General features: G+C 52.3%; 1 protein-coding gene across 1 annotated transcript in view; it reads right to left on the bottom strand.

The window, feature by feature from the left end:
- LOC144260047 (uncharacterized) overlaps nucleotides 1–19,590 on the bottom strand; it is a 317,403-nt gene that overhangs the window by 8,553 nt on the left and 289,260 nt on the right. The gene's annotated exons all lie outside the window — the stretch shown is intronic.

The following is a 19,590-nucleotide window of genomic DNA, read 5'->3' as shown; positions in this document are numbered from 1 at the left end:
CAAGAAGGAAAGCTAGCTGCTGATTCCCCTCACCCCAGAGTTTCTCACACTCTGGAAGGGCAGCCCAGGAGACCACACAGAGGGGCTAGTAGAAGCAGCTGGAGGAGGATGGGAAACAAGTTGGGGTCCAGTTTGAAAGCTGCTCACTATCTAGGAAATCACTTTATGTACTTATTGGAAGCCCCACGGCCTTAAAATGAATCCCGGGCTTCCATGCTGCTGGTACTGTCCTGGAGAAAATTCACCTACCCTCTACTGAGACCAAAGTCTTTAAGTGGGTGCAACTTTATCACCGATCCTCCTGCCAGCTAGTCACTCATCCTGTACTGTACATCAGCTCCCATTCCCTGACACTGCCTCACTGCCCAGCTACTTCCACTTCCCCTTGTGCATGCCTGCACCCAGCAGGCAGGTTACAAGCTGAGGGATAAAGCTCTATCAGCTTCCGCTGAATTCCGCCAGCTCTGAAACCGGCTCGTGGAAACGTTAAAGCACACAGGAGTCACCAGACTGGATCAGACCGTCATCTATCCAGTCCCCTCTCCTGTCGGACCATGACTAATCACACTGGCTTCAGAGGCAGGGGCGAGGACCATCAGAATACGCTGCCTATCGGAGAAGATTGTTCCTAACGCCCTGGAGGCTGGGGGATTGTGCAGCAACCAGGCCGCAGGGGCAAGTCATGAAGAGGGAGCACTTTGAGTCGCGAAGAGAGAACGGGAGCAGACAAGGGGGGGGCCATATGGGGCAAAAGCTAACTCCCAGCCACAGCCTCAAGGAGGCACACCTGGACTGAGTGCAGCCCTTCACAGGTACCTTTCAATTTCATGGAATGCCCTTGTCCTTGTACCAGGAGAAGTTATGGCTCCTACACACACGGAGCTGCCCGTGCAGCTCTCTCCCTCCGCGCCGCTCTCGTGGCATCTGGGTAGCGGGCGTGAGGTTCACACGGGCTGTGGGGAAAAATGGGTCCTGCCAGCGCGGTTCAGGGAATGTAGTGACCCATATCAAACTGGCTGCGGTCCCGAGCGTTGCTGAAATCATCTTCTCCAACAACTCTCACCGTCTCGAACCCTGGTATCCTTCTCCAGCTGTCCACACTGCCTTCCGGCAGGAATTCCCAACCTCCTTCCCTTGCATTCAACGTCCTGCCCAACTCAGCCACTGCCTATGGCCCAGCTCGGTCTTCATGTGAGCAGGAGCAACTGACTCAGAGAAGCAGCACCTACGTACCCAAGTTTGCCTCTATCCCTCAGCACCCTAACTCCAGCTCCTCTGTAATTACCTGTCTGCCAGCTCCCTCTCTTCCCATTTCCCATTCTCTTCCCTTTACGCAGTGTCCTAGGCAGGGAACTCCCTCGCCCTTAGCACCCGAACACCCCCCGCCTCACAGAACCCCTCCCTCCAAACTCCCACGCCCCTCTGATGCAAATCCTCACAGGGAAGTGAAGCAGTCTGGTCAGTGTGCCGGCTGGCTGGTCTCGCCCACCCTCAGTTACAGCCTGATCGTTACTGTTGCTATCAGCTGGCCTCAGCGTCCAGTTCTGCCACCCGCTTTCAGATATCGATAACCTTTTCTTCCGAAGGGAAATGGAGCAATTCTGGTTCTGACCGTCACCATGTCACGTGGCATGACACCATGAGGGGGAAACGACATCTCATGTGTCTTTTAAAACCAGTTTCTCTTCTGGAACAACAAATACTGAAGTGCCTTTACTCATAACACTACAGCCATTGTGTGACCTCACTGGAGGGCAGAGTTGCGGTGTTCTGAGCCTTCACTGTGTGTTTCTTACCTTAGCTGCTTTAGATTTAACTTTGAGTTTCCTGGATTCAGAACTCTTGGTTTGGTTTACAACACCCTGCAACGTTTTATCCCCCTAAAGTTATCCATGCACGCACCAGCTTAACTGCAGCCCGCAGTATTTTGTCTAGGAAATGACCACCACTTAAAAATGAGACTGCAGGACCTCGCTAGCAGGCGCTTCCCTGTCTGTTCATTCCCCCAAGAGCTGAGAATTGTCAGAGATACAATTCTCACACGCTCCACGCAGGGAGAATCCCACGCAACTGTCTGGTGACGTGGCTTTTCATGTGTTGCACGGCCCCCCAGTAGCACAAACGTGTCTCTTTACCTAGCGAGGTGACGAGCTCGTAATTCTCCTTCATCACGTCCCAGTACAGTTCTTTCTGCCATTCCGCTAACTCCTTCCACTCCTCCGGCGAGAAATAGACTGCAACATCCTCAAATGTCACCGGAGCCTGAAATCACAAATTGTCACCTGGTTAGCATCTTCTGCATCAGCAGCATCCTGCCCCTTACAGCCCTGACCCTTGTCCAGGGATGGGGCATTTTCGAGTCACAGCGATAATCCACTCATTGCTGACACAGGAATTTAGGAGTTGCCATACTAGGTCTGAGCAGGGTTACCCTCTCTCCAACAGCAGCAGTACCAGTTACTTCAACAGAAGTACAAGAAACCATGTCACAGAACGCGAATAACCTGCTTCTAGGGGAAAAGTCTTTGTGATTGCTATCAGCTCAGGCCCTGAAGCAGAATTTATAGTTTCCACAATTATATTTAATTATCCTGTCTAATGTAATGTTGGATGCTTGCATTAACCCTGAGTGCTTAATGTTTTTCTGAATTCTGCAAAGCTCCTGGACTCAATATTGCCATGTGGCAATGAGTTCCGCATTCTAATTTTGCGTTTTTCAATTTCTGCTGCCTTTCAATGTCACTAAATGTTCCCTTGCTCTTGCACTGGGCAAGAGGATAAACAGAAGCAGCAAATTTACCCTCCCTATGCCAGTCAGTTCTTATACCTCTATCCTGTCCTCTCTCATTCATCTCCTCTCTAAACTAAACAGTCTCAATCTCACCTCGCTCACAAGTCCCTCCTGGCCTCTAATTTGCCACCAGTCCCTGAACTCCCTCTGTATGTGCTATTGAACTGATGGGACAGGCTGACCAGAACTGAACACAATATTCAGGGCAGGGCACACCCCTGACACACGATGTTAGTGTGATATTTACTGTATCTTCAGGCACACTAACACGTCACATACTTTTCTGGGCCAGTGCTGTACGTGGAGCGGAGGTTTCCATTGCTCTGCCGCAATAACACCCAGCTCTTTGTCTGAGTGGTGACAATTGATCTAGAATCCAGACACATGAATAAATAGCTCAAATGGATCTTTCCAAACTGCCTTGCTCTGCATTTGTTAGCAGTGAATTTCATCTGCTGTGGTGTTGCCCATTCACCTATCTTGGCTAGGTCTCTCTTGTTCCCAGGGGCACCATTTCAGATTTTGGTGGTGGTGGTGGTGGGAATAACCCGTGATTCCTGGGGCTATGTAGGCACTTGAAAACTCTAGTTTTTTGGCAGGTAGTTTAGCAATTAGCTGACAGGAGCCCTGTCAAGGTTCCTCCCCCACTCTGAACTCTAGGGTACAGATGTGGGGACCTGCATGAAAAACCTCCTAAGCTTATCTTTACCAGCTTAGGTCAAAACTTCCCCAAGGTACAAAATATTCCACCCGTTGTCCTTGGACTGGCCGCTACCACCAAACTAATACTGGTTACTGGGGAAGAGCTGTTTGGACGCGTCCTTCCCCCCAAAATACTTCCCAAAACCTTGCACCCCACTTCCTGGACAAGGTTTGGTAAAAAGCCTCACCAATTTGCCTAGGTGACTACAGACCCAGACCCTTGGATCTTAAGAACAATGAACAATCCTCCCAACACTTGCACCTCCCCTTTCCTGGGAAATGTTGGATAAAAAGCCTCACCAATTTGCATAGGTGACCACAGACCCAAACCCTTGGATCTGAGAACAATGAAAAAGCATTCAGTTTTCTTACAAGAAGACTTTTTAATAGAAGTAAAGAAATCCCCTCTGTAAAATCAGGATGGTAGATACCTTACAGGGTAATTAGATTCAAAACATAGAGAATCCCTCTAGGCAAAACCTTAAGTTACAAAAAAGATACACAGACAGAAATAGTTATTCTATTCAGCACAATTCTTTTCTCAGCCATTTAAAGAAATCATAATCTAACACATACCTAGCTAGATTACTTACTAAAAGTTCTAAGACTCCATTCCTGGTCTATCCCCGACAAAGACAGACTATAGACAGACACACAGACCCTTTGTTTCTCTCCCTCCTCCCAGCTTTTGAAAGTATCTTGTCTCCTCATTGGTCATTTTGGTCAGGTGCCAGCGAGGTTACCTTTAGCTTCTTAACCCTTTACAGGTGAGAGGAGCTTTCCCCTGGCCAGGAGGGATTTCAAAGGGGTTTACCCTTCCCTTTATATTTATGACAAGCCCTGTATCTAATTCCTTTATTAAAAATAAATAAATAAATATTAGACCCACTCAACTCTAACAACATCTTGTGGCAAATCACTTAAGGGACACTGGTTTAAAATTTTAATGTATATTCTTACTAACTCTGGAGAGAGAGAGAGAGAGAGGGTGCGCGCGCCCATCAGGACTCCTGGGTTCTATCCCAGCTCTGGGAGGGGAGTGGGGTCTAATGGGTTACAGTAGTGAGCAGATACATCTGGGTTCTATAGAAGAACATCAGAATGGCCATACTGGGTAAGATCAAAGGTCCATCTAGCCCAGTATCCTGTCTTCCAACAGTGGCCAATGCCAGGTGCCCCAGAGGGAATGAACAGAACAGGGAATCATCAAGTTGGCCTGTTGCCCACTCCCAGCTTCTGGCAAACAGAGGCAAAGGACATGCATGGATGTCTGCCCACCCTGGCTAATAGCCATTGCTGGACCTATCCTCCAGGAACGTATCTAGTTCTTACTGGAATCCTGTTCTAGTCTTGGCCTTCACAACATCCCCTAACAAAGAGTTTCACATGTTGACTGTGAAGAAACACTTTGTTTGTTTGTTTTAAATCTGCGACCTATTAATGTCATTGGGTGACCCCTAGTTCTTGTGTTCTGTGAAGGAGTAAATAACTCTTCCTTCTTTAATGACAGGTTTCAGAGTAACAGCCGTGTTAGTCTGTATTCGCAAAAAGAAAAGGAGGACTTGTGGCACCTTAGAGACTAACCAATTTATTTGAGCATAAGCTTTTGTGAGTGAACTGTAGCTCCCGAAAGCTTATGCTCAAATAAATTGGTTAGTCTCTAAGGTGCCACAAGTCCTCCTTTTCTTCCTTCTTTACTTTCTCCACACCTCTATCATATTCCCCCTTCGTCTCTTTTCCATGCTGAAAAGTCCCAGTCTTATTAATCTCGCCTCATACCCTTAATCATTTCTGCTGCCCTTCTCTGTACCTTTTCCAATTCCAATGTATCTTTTTTGAGATGGGGTGACCAAATCTGCATGCAGCATTCAAGATGTTGGCATACCATGGATTTATATAGAGGCAATATGATACTTTCTGTCTTATCTAGCCCTTTCCTAACGATTCCCAATATTTTGGAAGCTTTTTTAATTGCCACTGCACATTGAACAGATGTTTGCAGAGAACTATCCACAATGACTCCAAGATCGCTTTATTGACGGGTTCAGCTAATTTAGACCCCATCATTTTGCATGTAGAGTTGGGATTATGTTTTCCAATGTGCATTACTTTGCATTTATCAACAGTGAATTTCATCTGCCATTTTGTTGCCCAGTCACCCAGTTTTGAGAGATCCTTCTGCAGCTCTTCGCAGTCTGCCTGGGTTTTAACTGCCTTTAGTAATTTTGTATCATCTGCAAATTTTGCCACCTCACTGTTTACCCCTTTTCCCAGATCATTTATGAATATGTTAAATAGCATTGGGCCCAGTACAGACCCCTGCAGGACACCACTATTTACCTCTCTCCATTCTGGAAACTGACCATTTATTCTACCCTTTGTTTCCTACCTTTTAACCGAATTGTCTGGCAGTGGTTTCAGGATCATCTAAGGATCCTTAATTTACTTTAATGACAAGCCTTTTGTTATCTTAATCACCCTGCCTATTTGTAAACAAACTCCCTGCCCCAAAGACTGCTGCTCCCAGCTTCCAAATTCATCACATATCACACTGAAGCTGTTGCAGTTAAGAGCTCCGTCTGGGGCTAGGGTGAGTAGACCTCCCCTACGGAAGGGGCGGGGGGCTAGAGCCATCTCCTTGCCCCCCTAAATGGCACCCCTGCTAGTTCCTCACAGTCTCTTCTAATCTTGACTAACCCTGATTGTCTGCTGTGGTTTTTGCCGCCTGGCTACTCACCCCATTTTCCAGGTAATTAATGAATATACTAAAAACCAGCCCTAGGTTAGAAGACTGCGGCATGCTCTGTACCCCTTTGGCCACGCTGAACATCGACCCATCTTGTAGCCAGTCACCGATCCACAACAGAACCTTCTCTCTTGCTCCATGACTCCCTTCAGTGCCCTTGGCAGTTTCTAGTGAGGGACTTCTGACAGAGGCTTTGAAACAGTCCCTACAAACGACACAAACCAATTGGTCTTTACCAATTATTTTGCTGACACACGAGAGAATTCACCTTCGTTTCCCCAGCTGGGTGCTCATGCTAGGAGCCATTCAGCACAGTAGAATCTCAGAGTTACGAACCCCTCGGGAATGCAGGCTGTTCGTAACGCTGAACAAAACATTAGGGTTGTTCTTTCAAAAGTTTACAACTGAACACTGACTTAATGCAGCTTTGATATTTCACTATGGAGAAAAAATGCTGGTTTCTTTTCCCTTTATTTTTGTAGTTTACATTTAATACAGTACTGTATTTGCTTTTTTTTTTTTGCTTTGTCTCTGCTGCTGCCTGATTAGGTACTTCCAGTGCCAAAGGCGGTGTGTGGCTGACCGGCCAGTCCGTAACTCTGGTGTCCGTAACTCTGAGGTTCTGCTGCTCCGGAACAAGCACTGAGAGTCTGGTTTAACTCAGTCATCATGCTGGTGAATGAAAACGAGTAGGACTGTGTTTGTTTTTAAAGCCAGCTGTGTGGGCAGGGCAGAGAAATAAATGTCCTTCACTGAAACGGCTCCTGAGGCGCAAAGCCACCGGAAAGCTCAACACTCCAGCACGAGGGAGCTCAAAGAGCCCCGGGGGCCTACACCCCCCAGGGACCGGGACACCTCTGGACACAGAATAAGCTTGAGGTGACCAAGCTCCTATTGCCTTCAGCTGAGCCAGGCGGGCTCCCCCAGGCACTGAGGGCTGGTTACCCCTAAGAAGCCTGGGCACTTGTTTCTGGGCAAACGGGCTTGGGCAGGTTACCCAGAGGTTACAGGAGTGTCTTTAAACTAGGAAGATGGGGCAAGAGTGGGAGTGTTGAAATCAGGCACAAACCTTGGGCTCTGTCTAAGCTACAGAAATAGCAGCTGGATTGTCATGAGGGGAAAAAGAAAACACGTTACAACCATGTGAGGAAACATGTTTTATCTTTGATACGGAGGAGGGTTAAACTACGGCCCCCTTATATGGTTAAAGTGGGGGGAGGTGTTTCGGGGGGGGGGGGTGCTGTTTTTTCTGCCCACACAGCCAAGAAGAAACCACATTATAATACCGTTGGGTCAAAATAACGTTAAAACGTGGCTTTAGAGTCACCCAAGGCTGGAAGCTGGATAAACCTGCACTGGGCCGGAGGATCGAACTCCCATCGCTACCATCCAGGGCAGTGTCTAACTGAAGTTTATTTCCAAAAGTTTCCCAACTTCGCCTCCCAGATTCAGCTCCACCCATAGCAGCAATGGGGGGTGTAGACAGGACGACAGCTGGCCCTGGCATTTTAACCATCGTGTCCTGATCTGAGCAGAGCTGGAGGGCTAGAGAGCAAGGCAGTGAAAACACCAGTGGCTGATCTACACTGGCACTCCTGCTGGCAGAGCAGCACCAGAGGCAGAGAGGGACGGCTTGGGCAGAAAGGCCCGGTGTGGACAAGACCTATGGTTTGGAGCTCCCCCAAAACCCAGTGAGGTCCAGCTCCTCAGCTGGCACAAGCCAGCACTAGCCCCTTGGACATCAGTGATGTTTATACCCATCCCCACCAGCCGAGGAGCTGGTCGGCATGTTGCAGAAGGAACATGTCAGTTCCGCACAGCGGGGCGCACTCACCCAGGGTGCACATGCAGCATAGATGAAGGAAGCACTCAGCAGCCTAACCAGCGATCCAAATCTGCACATATCCATGCCAAGTGGGTGAGCGGAGGTTGCTATGAGAACCTGAATTCTTACTTTGCCTTGCATAACTCTTGCACAGCCAACAGAAATTGGGCTCAGCGAGTCTTCCAAGCCTCAGGGAGTGTTGCAAGCCTTGGGTCCATCTGCCAGCCTTCTCTAACACACTAATTAGCTGCTCCCAGCACTGCTGTTCTTGGAAATAACCACCTCAGAAGGAAGAGGAGGGCAGCTTGCGACTTTCCTAGGAAGTAATATTCTTTCAAGTGTACCCACTGGTGCCTGGGGGATCTGGTAATAGGCTCCTAGCAATACCAATATAATTAGTTTCCTGACTATTTTGGTCTTTAACCTTAATTTAGCTTTTATGTCTAGGCAGATCCGTGCATAACATCAAATGAATTCACCAGAGGCAAAGTTCACTGCTGGGGCTGTGCACCATTGATGCCCCACTTCAGCCACAAGTGCCGGCCCTCCACACACTGGTGCATTTTCAGCCCCACGTCACATCTTTACCAGAGGAATCTTATCATTGGATGGCTCTAAGACCCGTGCATTGAGTAACCAATCCTCTTCCAGCTGTCACAACACCTGTGGTTGCTTTTATGAAGCCTGTGTTTTTAGATGGAGATCAGTATATCGTATGTAATCAGCTGCCGGTCAGAGAGTCCAAACCAGCACTAGAGAACCAGGTGGGCATTCCTCTAACCAGGGCAGCTTAGGGTCAATACAGAGCATGGCTTCCTGCTCACAGGGCAAACCGCTGGTAGTCTCCAATGCTGGAGGAACATGCCCAATTCACCACAGTGCAGATTTTCAGAAGTGCCGAGTGACTCGGGGGGTCACACTTGTGACACGTTAAAGAGGGTTGATGTTTTTCTCAAGAGAGAGCGGGTGCTCAACTCCCCATAAAAACCAGGCCCCTTTACAGAGTCTCCCGTTGGGCACCCAAACGCTGAGGTGCCCTGAATCACGACTTGCTTATGAAAATCTCTCCCCAGACCACGGTTCAAGAGAACAAGTAACAGTTAGTTGGATGCCAGTAAGTAGGGATATCAAAGGGGGCGTAGGCCCTTAGCCACAGGCTTTCCTCCGCCCATGGACTTGGCTTAAACTGGCTGCCAGTTCGGGGTCTAGGCAGACCCAGGGCGCATGGGCAGGGGTCTCAGAGATGAAGTCATTTTCCCCTGGAGCACTGAGCAGGAATCATCCACTAGGATCAACTAGGTGGATTTCCCATGATCCCTCTCCCATGGAAAAACACCCCCTAGACTCTAAGGCCAGAAAGGACCATCATGATCATCTAGTCTGACCTCCTGCACATCGCAGGCCACAGAACTTCGCCCACCCACTCCTGTAACAGATCCCTCACCTCTGGCCGAGTTACTGACGTCCTCAAATCATGATTTAAAGACTTCAAATGACGGAATCCACCATTTACACTAGTTTAAACCAGCAACTGACCTATGCCCCATGCTGCAGAGGAAGGTGAAACCCCACCCAGGTTCCTGCGCTTTAGTAACACCCAAAGGGCTGGCTGCGGAGTCTGTCCTGCGAGGGGACCAGCGCCAGCCACTTCCGCGCTTGTGGAAGGCTCTCCGGGTCCCAGCAGGACCAGGCCCCAAAGCTTGTGCATGCTGGTTCCTTGTTTCAGATAAATGGGCACTTCCGGGGTGCCCAAGAACAGGCAAGCTGTGCCCAGTGAGAGGGCACTGCTACCCTGCAGAGGGGCGTGCCAGGCAGGAGGGAGCAGCTTGTCTGGGGAAACAGCTCCCCTTCCTTTACAGCGTGCCCATGACAGGACAGGTCACTGGCCGGCCCCCAGTTTCTGAGCCTGGGACTTGAAGGACTCTGGCGGATTCTGAGTGGGGTTTGGCAGTGCCGGTTTCCTTGGGAACCCAGCTTCTGACACACCGATGCCCATCCCCGAATCGCCATTATCAGTGCCGGGTGAGCCCCAAGCTCTCCGGCGTGGCTACGCATAACCCCTCTGGAGCAGACGTAGGGCAGGGAGGAGCTGCCGGCGTTTCAGGGAGCTGAAAGGCAGTGACCAGAATTCATTCCTGCCCTGGTGCCAGGGGCTTTAAGGGGCCGCCCCTGGGGTGAGTCCGGTGCCATCTCCCTGCCACTCCCCCAGTGCGGCGAGAGGAGCCTTTCGGCGCTAGGCTCTGTCCCTGGAGGGGCTGGGCTGGCCTGGGAGGTTCAGCCCCGGGCCCTTCCCAAAAGCTGCACAACCCTAGCTTGGTAGGAGCCTGTCACCACCCAGCCGGGCAGCCCGGCCGGAATCTGGAGCGAATCAGGACCAGCTCCGCTGGACGCCATTTACACTGGTTTACAGGGAGCTGAAGCTCAGGCCGACCAAAGGGGAGCAAGCAGCTCAAGCAGCAATCGCCCCCGCAGTGCCCGGGCCGGGGGACGTGTGGGGCAGGTGCTTTCGGAACCAGGGGGCCCTGGGCCTCTGCCCCCCCCCGGGCAGCGCTGCTGAGTGCTCCGGCTGCAGAGCAGGGGGCCAGGCAGGGATGGGGCCAGAGGGGGAGACCCCGGGAGGGGTAAGGGGGGGCCTAGCAGGGGGGGGCCTAGCAGGGAGGGGGCCCGGGGGGGAGATTCCATGGGGCAGGGAGGGGCCGGGCAGGGAGACTCCGTGGGGAGGGGTGGGCCCTGGGGGGGACGGGCAGGGAGGGGGCCCGGGAGGGAGGGGGGAGACCCCGTGGGGCGGGGAGGGGGGGCCGAGGGGGGCCGGGCAGGGAGGTGGCCCGGGAGGGGGAGACCCCGTGGGGCGGGGAGGGGGGGCCGGCGGGGAGGGGGGCCCGGGAGGGGGAGACCCCGTGGGGTGGGGAGGGGGGGCCGGCAGGGAGGGGGTCCGGGAGAGGAGACCCCGTGGGGGCGGGGAGGGGGATCCCGGGGGGGGGGGCGGGCAGGGAGGGGGCCCGGGAGGGGGAGACCCCGTGGGGCGGGGAGGGTTATCCCGGGGGGGGCCGGGCAGGGAGGGGGCCCAGGAGGGGGAGACCCCGTGGGGCGGGGAGGGTTATCCCGGGGGGGGCCGGGCAGGGAGGGGGCCCGGGAGGGGGAGACCCCGTGGGGCGGGGGGGTCCCGGGGGGGCCGGGCAGGGAGGGGGCCCGGGAGAGGGAGACCCCGTGGGGCGGGGAGGGAGGGTCGAGGGGGCCCGGCAGGGAGGGGGCCTGGGAGGGGGAGACCCCGTGGGGCGGGGGGGTACCGGGGGGGGGTCCCGCCGCTCTTTATGCCGCTCGCCCGCAGCCCGGCCCCGGCCGCCCCCGCCGCGCTCCCCCGAGCCCGGGCCCGGGCCGCCCACCTGCGCCGAGCCCGCGCTGGGCATGTTCCCGCCGGCCCGGCCCGGCCGCTCGCGGCTCCGCGGGAGGCTCCGGCCGGGGCTGGACGCGGCTCCCTGCGGCACCGGGCGGCGCGGGGCGCACTGGGCATGCGCAGGGGAACGGCGCATGCTCAGTAACACCTGCTGAGGCCGCTGCCCTTCCCCCTGCCCGTCCGTGCCCGGGGGTTCCTTCTGCTTCGCGGGGGGGCACCCGGGGGGGGCCGGAAGTTGACTGCGGGGGGGGCGGGGTCCCGGAAGGGGCGGCAGGGTTGGGGGGGGGCTGAGGGATGGGGAGGAGCGGGGTTAACCCAGGGGCGAGGCAGGGGCACGGGGGGGGGGGACAGTGACCCGGGGGGGGGGCTGCGCCCCCGTGTTTGCAGCAAGGGGGGGGGGCAAAGGGGCTCGTTTATTTCCCCTCCCCCAGGCGGCAGCGCCCGGCATGGGCCGCCCCGGCTCCCCAGCGCCCCGCCCCGGCAGCGCCTCCTCGGTGTGCGCGGCCGAGGGGCTGCCGCCAGGGGGAGAACGGGGTGAAACCGGGGCCTCCCCAACCCCCCCCCGCCCTCAGGGGGCCGTGCACCCCCCCCGCATTTCCCCAACCCCCCCCCGGGGGCTGTGCACCCCCCCGCATTTCCCCAACCCCCCCTCCCGCCCCCCAGGGGGCTGTGCACCCCCCCGCATTTCCCCAACCCCCCCCCGCCCCGCAGGGGGCTGTGCACCCCCCCGCATTTCCCCAACCCCCCTCCCGCCCCCCAGGGGGCTGTGCACCCCCCCGCATTTCCCCAACGCCCCCTCCCGCCCCCCAGGGGGCTGTGCACCCCCCCGCATTTCCCCAACCCCCCCCGCCCCGCAGGGGGCTGTGCACCCCCCCCCGCATTTCCCCAACCCCCCTCCCGCCCCCCAGGGGGCTGTGCACCCCCCCCGCATTTCCCCAACGCCCCCTCCCGCTCCCCAGGGGGCTGTGCACCCCCCCGCATTTCCCCAACCCCCCCTCCCGCTCCCCAGGGGGCTGTGCACCCCCCCGCATTTCCCCAACCCCCCCCGCCCCGCAGGGGGCTGTGCACCCCCCCGCATTTCCCCAACCCCCCCTCCCGCTCCCCAGGGGGCTGTGCACCCCCCCGCATTTCCCCAAACTCCCCCCGCCTCCCAGGGGGCTGTGCACCCCCCCACACATTTTCCCAACCCCCCCACCCCCAGGGGGCTGTGCACCCCCCCGCATTTCCCCAACCCCCCCGCTCCCCAGGGGGCTGTGCACCCCCCCGCATTTCCCTAACCCCCCCCGCTCCCCAGGGGGCTGTGCACCCCCCCGCATTTCCCCAAACTCCCCCCGCCTCCCAGGGGGCTGTGCACCCCCCCACACATTTTCCCAACCCCCCCACCCCCAGGGGGCTGTGCACCCCCCCGCATTTCCCCAACCCCCCCGCTCCCCAGGGGGCTGTGCACCCCCCCGCATTTCCCTAACCCCCCCGCTCCCCAGGGGGCTGTGCACCCCCCCGCATTTCCCCAACCCCCCCGCTCCCCAGGGGGCTGTGCACCCCCCCGCATTTCCCCAACCCCCCCCGCCCCGCAGGGGGCTGTGCACCCCCCCGCATTTCCCTAACCCCCCCCTCCCGCCCCCCAGGGGGCTGTGCACCCCCCCGTATTTCCCCAACCCCCCCGCTCCCCAGAGGGCTGTGCACCCCCCCGCATTTCCCCAAACTCCCCCCGCCTCCCAGGGGGCTGTGCACCCCCCCACACATTTTCCCAACCCCCCCACCCCCAGGGGGCTGTGCACCCCCCCGCATTTCCCCAACCCCCCCGCTCCCCAGGGGGCTGTGCACCCCCCCGCATTTCCCTAACCCCCCCGCTCCCCAGGGGGCTGTGCACCCCCCCGCATTTCCCCAACCCCCCCGCTCCCCAGGGGGCTGTGCACCCCTCCGCATTTCCCTAACCCCCCCCGCTCCCCAGGGGGCTGTGCACCCCCCCCCCAGTGGTCACCTAGTTCCATGCAGTGCTACGTCATGGGGCAGTGTTTAGCAAATTAGGACAAGTCAGCAAATAACAACCTTATGTTCTTGGTGGTGATGGGAGACTTCAACTACTCAGACATCTGTTGTGGAAAATAACACAGCAGGGCACAGATTATCCAACAAGTTCTTGGAATTTATTGGAGACAATTTTTTATTTCGGAAGGTGGAGAAAGCAACCGGGGTGGGGGCGGAGGGAGGCTGTTCTAGATTTGATTTTGACAAATAGGGGAGAACTGGTTGAGAATTTGAAAGTGGAAGGCAGCTTAGGTGGAAGTGATCATGAAATGGTAGAGAGTATCAGAGGGGCGGCCGTGTTGGTCTGGATCTGTAAAAGCGGCAGAGAGTCCTGTGGCACCTGATAGACTAACAGACGTCTTGGAGCAGGAGCTTCCGTGGGTGAATACATGACATGCCGCCAACGAAGGGGGTATTCACCCACAAAAGCTCATGCTCCAGTACGTCTGTTAGTCTACAAGGTGCCACAGGACTCTCTGCCGCTTTTACATGAAATGGTAGAGTTCCTGATTCTAAGGAATGGTAGGAGGGAGAACAGCACAATAAAGACAATGAATTTCAAGAAGGCAGACTTTAGCAAACTCAGGGAGTTGGTAGGTAGAATCCCATGGGAAGCAAGTCTAAGGGGAAAAGCAATTGAAGACCGTTGGCAGTTTTCAAAGAGACATTATTAAGGGCGCAAGAGCAAACCACCCCACTGCGTAGGAAAGATAGGAAGTCTGGCAAGAGACCAGGAGATCTTCAATGATCTAAAAATCAAGAAAGAGTCCTACAAAAAGTGGAAACTTGGTCAAATTACAAAGGATGAATATAAACAAATAACACAGGTATGTAGGGATAAAATTAGAAAGGCCAAGGCACAAAACAAGATCAAATTAGCTAGAGACATAAAGGGTAAGAAGAAAACAAAATACATTAGAAGCAAGAGGAAGACCGAGGATAGAGTAGGCCCATTACTCAACAAGGTGGGGGAAACAATAACAGAAAATGTGGAAATGGATGAGGTGCTTAATGACTTCTTTGTTTCAGTTTTCACCAAGAAGGTTGGTGGCAATTGGACATCTAACATAGTGAATGCCAGTGAAAATGAGGTAGGATTACAGGCAAAAATAGGAAAAGAACAAGTTAAAAATTACTTAGACAAGTTAGATGTCTTCAAGTCACCAGGGCCTGACGAAATGCATCCTAGAATACTCGAGGAGCTGACTGAGGAGATATCTGAGCCATTAGCAATTATCTTGGAAAAGTCATGGAAGACAGGAGAGATTCCAGAGGACTGGAAAAGGGCAAATATAGTGCCCATCTATAAAAAGGGAAATAAGGACAACCTGGGGAATTACAGACAGTCAGCTTAACTTCTGTACCCAGAAAGATAATGGAGCAAATAATTAAGCAATCAATTTGCAAACACCTAGAAGAGAATAAGGTGATAAGTAACAGTCAGCATGGATTTGTCAAGAACAAATTGTGCCAAACCAACCTGATAGCTTTCTTTGACAGGGTAACAAGCCTTGTGGATGGGGGGAAGCACTAGACGTGGTATAGCTTGACTTTAGTAAAGTTTCTGATACTGTCTTGCATGACCTTCTCATAGACAAACTAGGAAAATGCAACCTAGATGGAGCTACAATTAGATGAGTGCAAAACTGGTTGGAAAACTGTTCCCAGAAAGTAGTTATCAGTGGTTCACAGTCATGCTGGAAGGGCATAATAAGTGGGGTCCCGCAGGGATCAGTTCTGGTTACGTTTCCATTCAATAACTTCATCAGTGATTTAGATCATGGCATAGGGAGTACACTTATACAGTTTGCGGATGATACCAATTGGGCTGGGAGGGGCTGCAAGTGCTTTGGAGGATAGGGTTAAAATTCAAAATGATCTGGACAAACTGGAGAAATGGTCTGAAGTAAGTAATTCAATAAGGACAAATGCAAAGTACTCTACTTAGAAAGGAACAATCAGGTGCACACATACACAATGGGAAATGACGGCCTAGGAAGGAGTCCTGCGGAAAGGGATCTGGGGGTCCCAGTGGATCACAAGCTAACTATGAAAAAAGAAAAGGAGGACTTGTGGCACCTTAGAGACTAACACATTTATTGGAGCATAAGCTTTCATGAGCTACAGCTCACTTCATCGGATGCATTCAGTGGAAAATACAGTGGGGAGATTTTATATACATAGAGAACACGAAACAATGGGTGTTACCATACAGACTGTAACGAGAGTGATCAGGTAAGGTAAACTATTACCAGCAGGAGAACACGGGGGAAAAAACCTTTTGTAGTGATAATCAAGGTGAGCCATTTCCAGCAGTTGACAAGAACGTCCGAGGAACAGTGGGGGGGGGAGGGGGAGAATAAACATGGGGAAATAGTTTTACTTTGTGTAATGACCCATCCACTCCCAGTCTCTATTCAAGCCTAAGTTAATTGTATCCAGTTTGCAAATTAATTCCAATTCAGCAGTCTCTCGTTGAAGTCTGTTTTTGAAGTTTTTTTGTTGAAGAATTGCCACTTTTAGGTCTGTAATCGAGTGACCAAAGAGATTGACGTGTTCTCTGACTGGTTTTTGAATGTTATAATTCTTGACGTCCACATATCTATTCAGGGGACACCATCATAGGGCCTAATCACATCAGCCACACTATCAGAGGCTCGTTCACCTGCACATCTACCAATGTGATACATGCCATCATGTGCCAGCAATGCCCCTCTGCCATGTACACTGACCAAACTGGACAGTCTCTACGTAAAAGAATAAATGGACACAAATCAGACGTCAAGAATTATAACATTCAAAAACCAGTCATATGGTAACACCCATTGTTTTGTGTTCTCTGTGTATATAAATCTCCCCACTGTATTTTCCTTTGAATGCATCCGATGACGTGAGCTGTAGCTCACGAAAGCTTATGCTCAAATAAATTGGTTAGTCTCTAAGGTGCCCCAAGTCCTCCTGTTCTTTTTGCGGATACAGACGAACACAGCTGCTGCTCTGAAAGCTAACTATGAGCCAACAGTGCAACAACAGTGTAAAGTAGATTTTTTGGAGTAGTTGAAAGATCTGAAATCTCTAGTGCTTTGGTTTCTTTATGATAAAATATCATTACAATTTTTTGGGAGTGTTTCGTGAGTCTATAGACATACAGTTCTTTGTCTTGCTAGAGGATTATTTAAGAAGCTGGGATCCTTCTTTCTGCTGTGAGTCTTTTCAACCGCACGAGGGACGTAGGCTTTCCAGACTGTGGGTCTGTTGGGGAGATGGTTGGTTGGTTTTTTGTTTGGTTGGTTTTTTTGTGGGTGGGAGGTTGGTAAGATTTGAGGTCACACGTATATAAACAACTGCATGAGTTACACAGACTTCTCCTCACCCAGCCTACGTCCCATGAGTGGTGTCGTGCTGCACCCAGCACACAGGGGTTCAATCCTGATCCCCCCCCCCCAACCTACTGTAACGTAAAGGCTAAATAATAACCCTCAACGTCTCAGGGCTGCCACCCTCACCACTGGGAAATCATGAGTCGGACACCCCAGAATCACGAGATTGGCTTAAAAATGATGAGGATTGTTTTTTAAAAAAGGTCCTGTGGGTTCTCTTTATTTCCCTTCCGGTTTCTGAACCAGGCATGCTAGAAACTTTCCTTTCTAGAGCAGGCAGAGGCCAGAGAGCAGGAACCCTGGGCCCCCGGGGCTGGCAGACAGCAGGGGGCTCCTCACGGTTGTGTGTTCCAGACTTGGATTTCACCAACCAAGTATCAAGTGTGAACTCCTCAGGCTTGAACAGCCTTAACATGGAGCCACAGACAGCCCCCTTGGGCACCATGCATCTATCTTGCCACCCAGGTGAGCCTGCCTTTGTGAGAGATGGTCCCTTGCACCAAAAACCATAACAATATTCCGGTCCCTCGGACCGGTCACTCAGCCAGGTCAGTTGCACTTCAGATCTCAAACCAAAGACAACGTTCGTGGCCAATCCGATAATAAACCAGCTAAATCTTTACTAACTAGGAAAAGAAAGAAGAAACGGATTTACCAGGTTAAAGCGGGGAAACATACACACAGAGGAGTTACAGTCGGAGGTTTCAAAAAGCAGTAGAAGCTGCTGTAACACGCAAGCCCTGTGTGTCCCTGAGGGCTAACCCGAGCCAGACTGCCTGGATTGTAGAACTGATCAATGAAATTGTTTTTAATTGTTCACTTTATTAATATAACTTCATAAGTAAAGTTTTATGAATGAAACAACATTCATTCATAAAACCAGGTACCCCAATAACTGGCTAATCGAGTTTTACTTGCAATCCAATTGCTGCTTAAATCGCTGAAACTTGCACGGCTTCAACATTGGAACTTCTGCTCCCGGTTTGCCGTTCCTTACACGTGTCCACGGTGTAACCCAAACTCCATTTTAACTTGTCCCAAACTCCATTTTAAAATGCCCACTTCATTTTTGCAAAACCCTGCTGTAATCTGATTCGTGTAGTTCAGATGTGGGAATGAGGGATGGATGGATGGATGATGGAATCAACCTCTAGCCCCAGACTGTCCTGATGAAATAAAGTGTAAACACCAACAGCTGAAGATGCAGACAACAGCCCTGACAAAGCAAGAAGAGTCCACCCTAAAAAGAAAAGATCAAACGTACAATTGAAGAAACATCAAAGCCAGGTCCCAGGCTGAAAGTCACATCTGCAATTGACGGGGGATCAATCACACCAGACCCAGAGCCAGAGTGACACAGCAAGACCTGTAGAGTCTGGATTCAAACTCAAGCCTACAAAAAAGGATGGATGAGATGGAAGACTTTGGAGGGTAACGTTCTGCTGCCAACATGGAAGGGCACTGGTGCATACCCAATAGAGACCCAGTTCTTCCTTGTGCCCGGCTTTCCTGGCCAGTTAGCCGCCACGAGCTACGAACCCAAGCCACGAACTCAAGCTACATTCAGGACTGGTAACTATACAGCAGCTGCAGAACATTTTTATTTTGTGTGTGTGTGTGTGTGTGTGTGTGTATACGTAGGTATTAGTTATTGGTCTTAAATCAAATTGTGTTATTCTAATAAACGTGACGTCTTGTCTTGTCCCCTGAGACGATCCTGTGCAGTTTTGTCAGTGTAACAGGACACCTTGCTCATGCTTCGAAGGCGCGCCCTCTCCCTGAAGTCCAAGCAGCACAGGGACAACAGTTTCCTCTTGACAGGGATCCTTATTCCATTCCCCCAGAGCTCAAGCTGATGGGGCAAGTGTTTGTGCAGGTCTCCACCTCCTCGTGGGGGTGGGGGGGAGTGAGGGGGAGCAACCAACCAAGTCCTTTGTCCACAGCTGATCCGCAGTGGCTTGTCTGATGTCTCAGGGCCTTCTCTTGTTGGAAGGGAGTTGACTCCTCTTCTGGTAAACTAGCATTTAACCCTTGGTAATGCTTCTCTCCTGACTGGTGGCGGCAAGGGGGTTGACATTTTTAGTGCCAACGCTTATATATCACCTTGTAACATGGGATACAGATATTAGAGGTGAGAATAAGGCATGCAGCAACTCACAAGCTTTTCATAAAGTCTAAACATGAAACATTTTTATAAATCTAATGACTGTTTTAACAACACTAACAAACAGGTGAGCAAGACTAGTTTCCAGCCGTGCATTTGCCACTTTTCAGTAAGGCCTAGGGGCCTTGGCATAAGCTGGCACCTGGTCGGCCAGTGTCAGAAGAGTATCTTCCCTCTTATCCCCAGGTGTCCCCTAGGGGTCCGTACTGGGACCAGTACTGTTCAACTTATTCGTCAGTGATCTGGGGAAAGGGGTAAACAGTGAGGTGGCAAAATTTGCAGATGATACAAAACTACTCAAGATAGTTAAGTCCCAAGCAGACTGTGAAGAGCTACAAAGAGATCTCACAAAACTTGATTATCATGCACATTGTAGGGAGAGTGGTCACTTTGGATGAGCTATTACCAGCAGGATAGTGAGTTTGTGTGTGTGGTTTTTGGGAGGGGGGTGAGGGGGTGAGAGAACCTGGATTTGTGCAGGAAATGGCCCAACTTGATTATCATGCACATTGTGTAGAGAGTTGTCACTTTGGATGGGCTATTACCAGCGGGAGAGTGAG

This window comes from Eretmochelys imbricata, chromosome 2, assembly GCF_965152235.1.
Source record: "Eretmochelys imbricata isolate rEreImb1 chromosome 2, rEreImb1.hap1, whole genome shotgun sequence".
NCBI lineage: Eukaryota > Metazoa > Chordata > Testudines > Cheloniidae > Eretmochelys > Eretmochelys imbricata.
The sequence above is the reverse complement of the archived record's forward strand: the minus strand, read 5'-3'. Positions and strand labels throughout refer to the sequence as shown.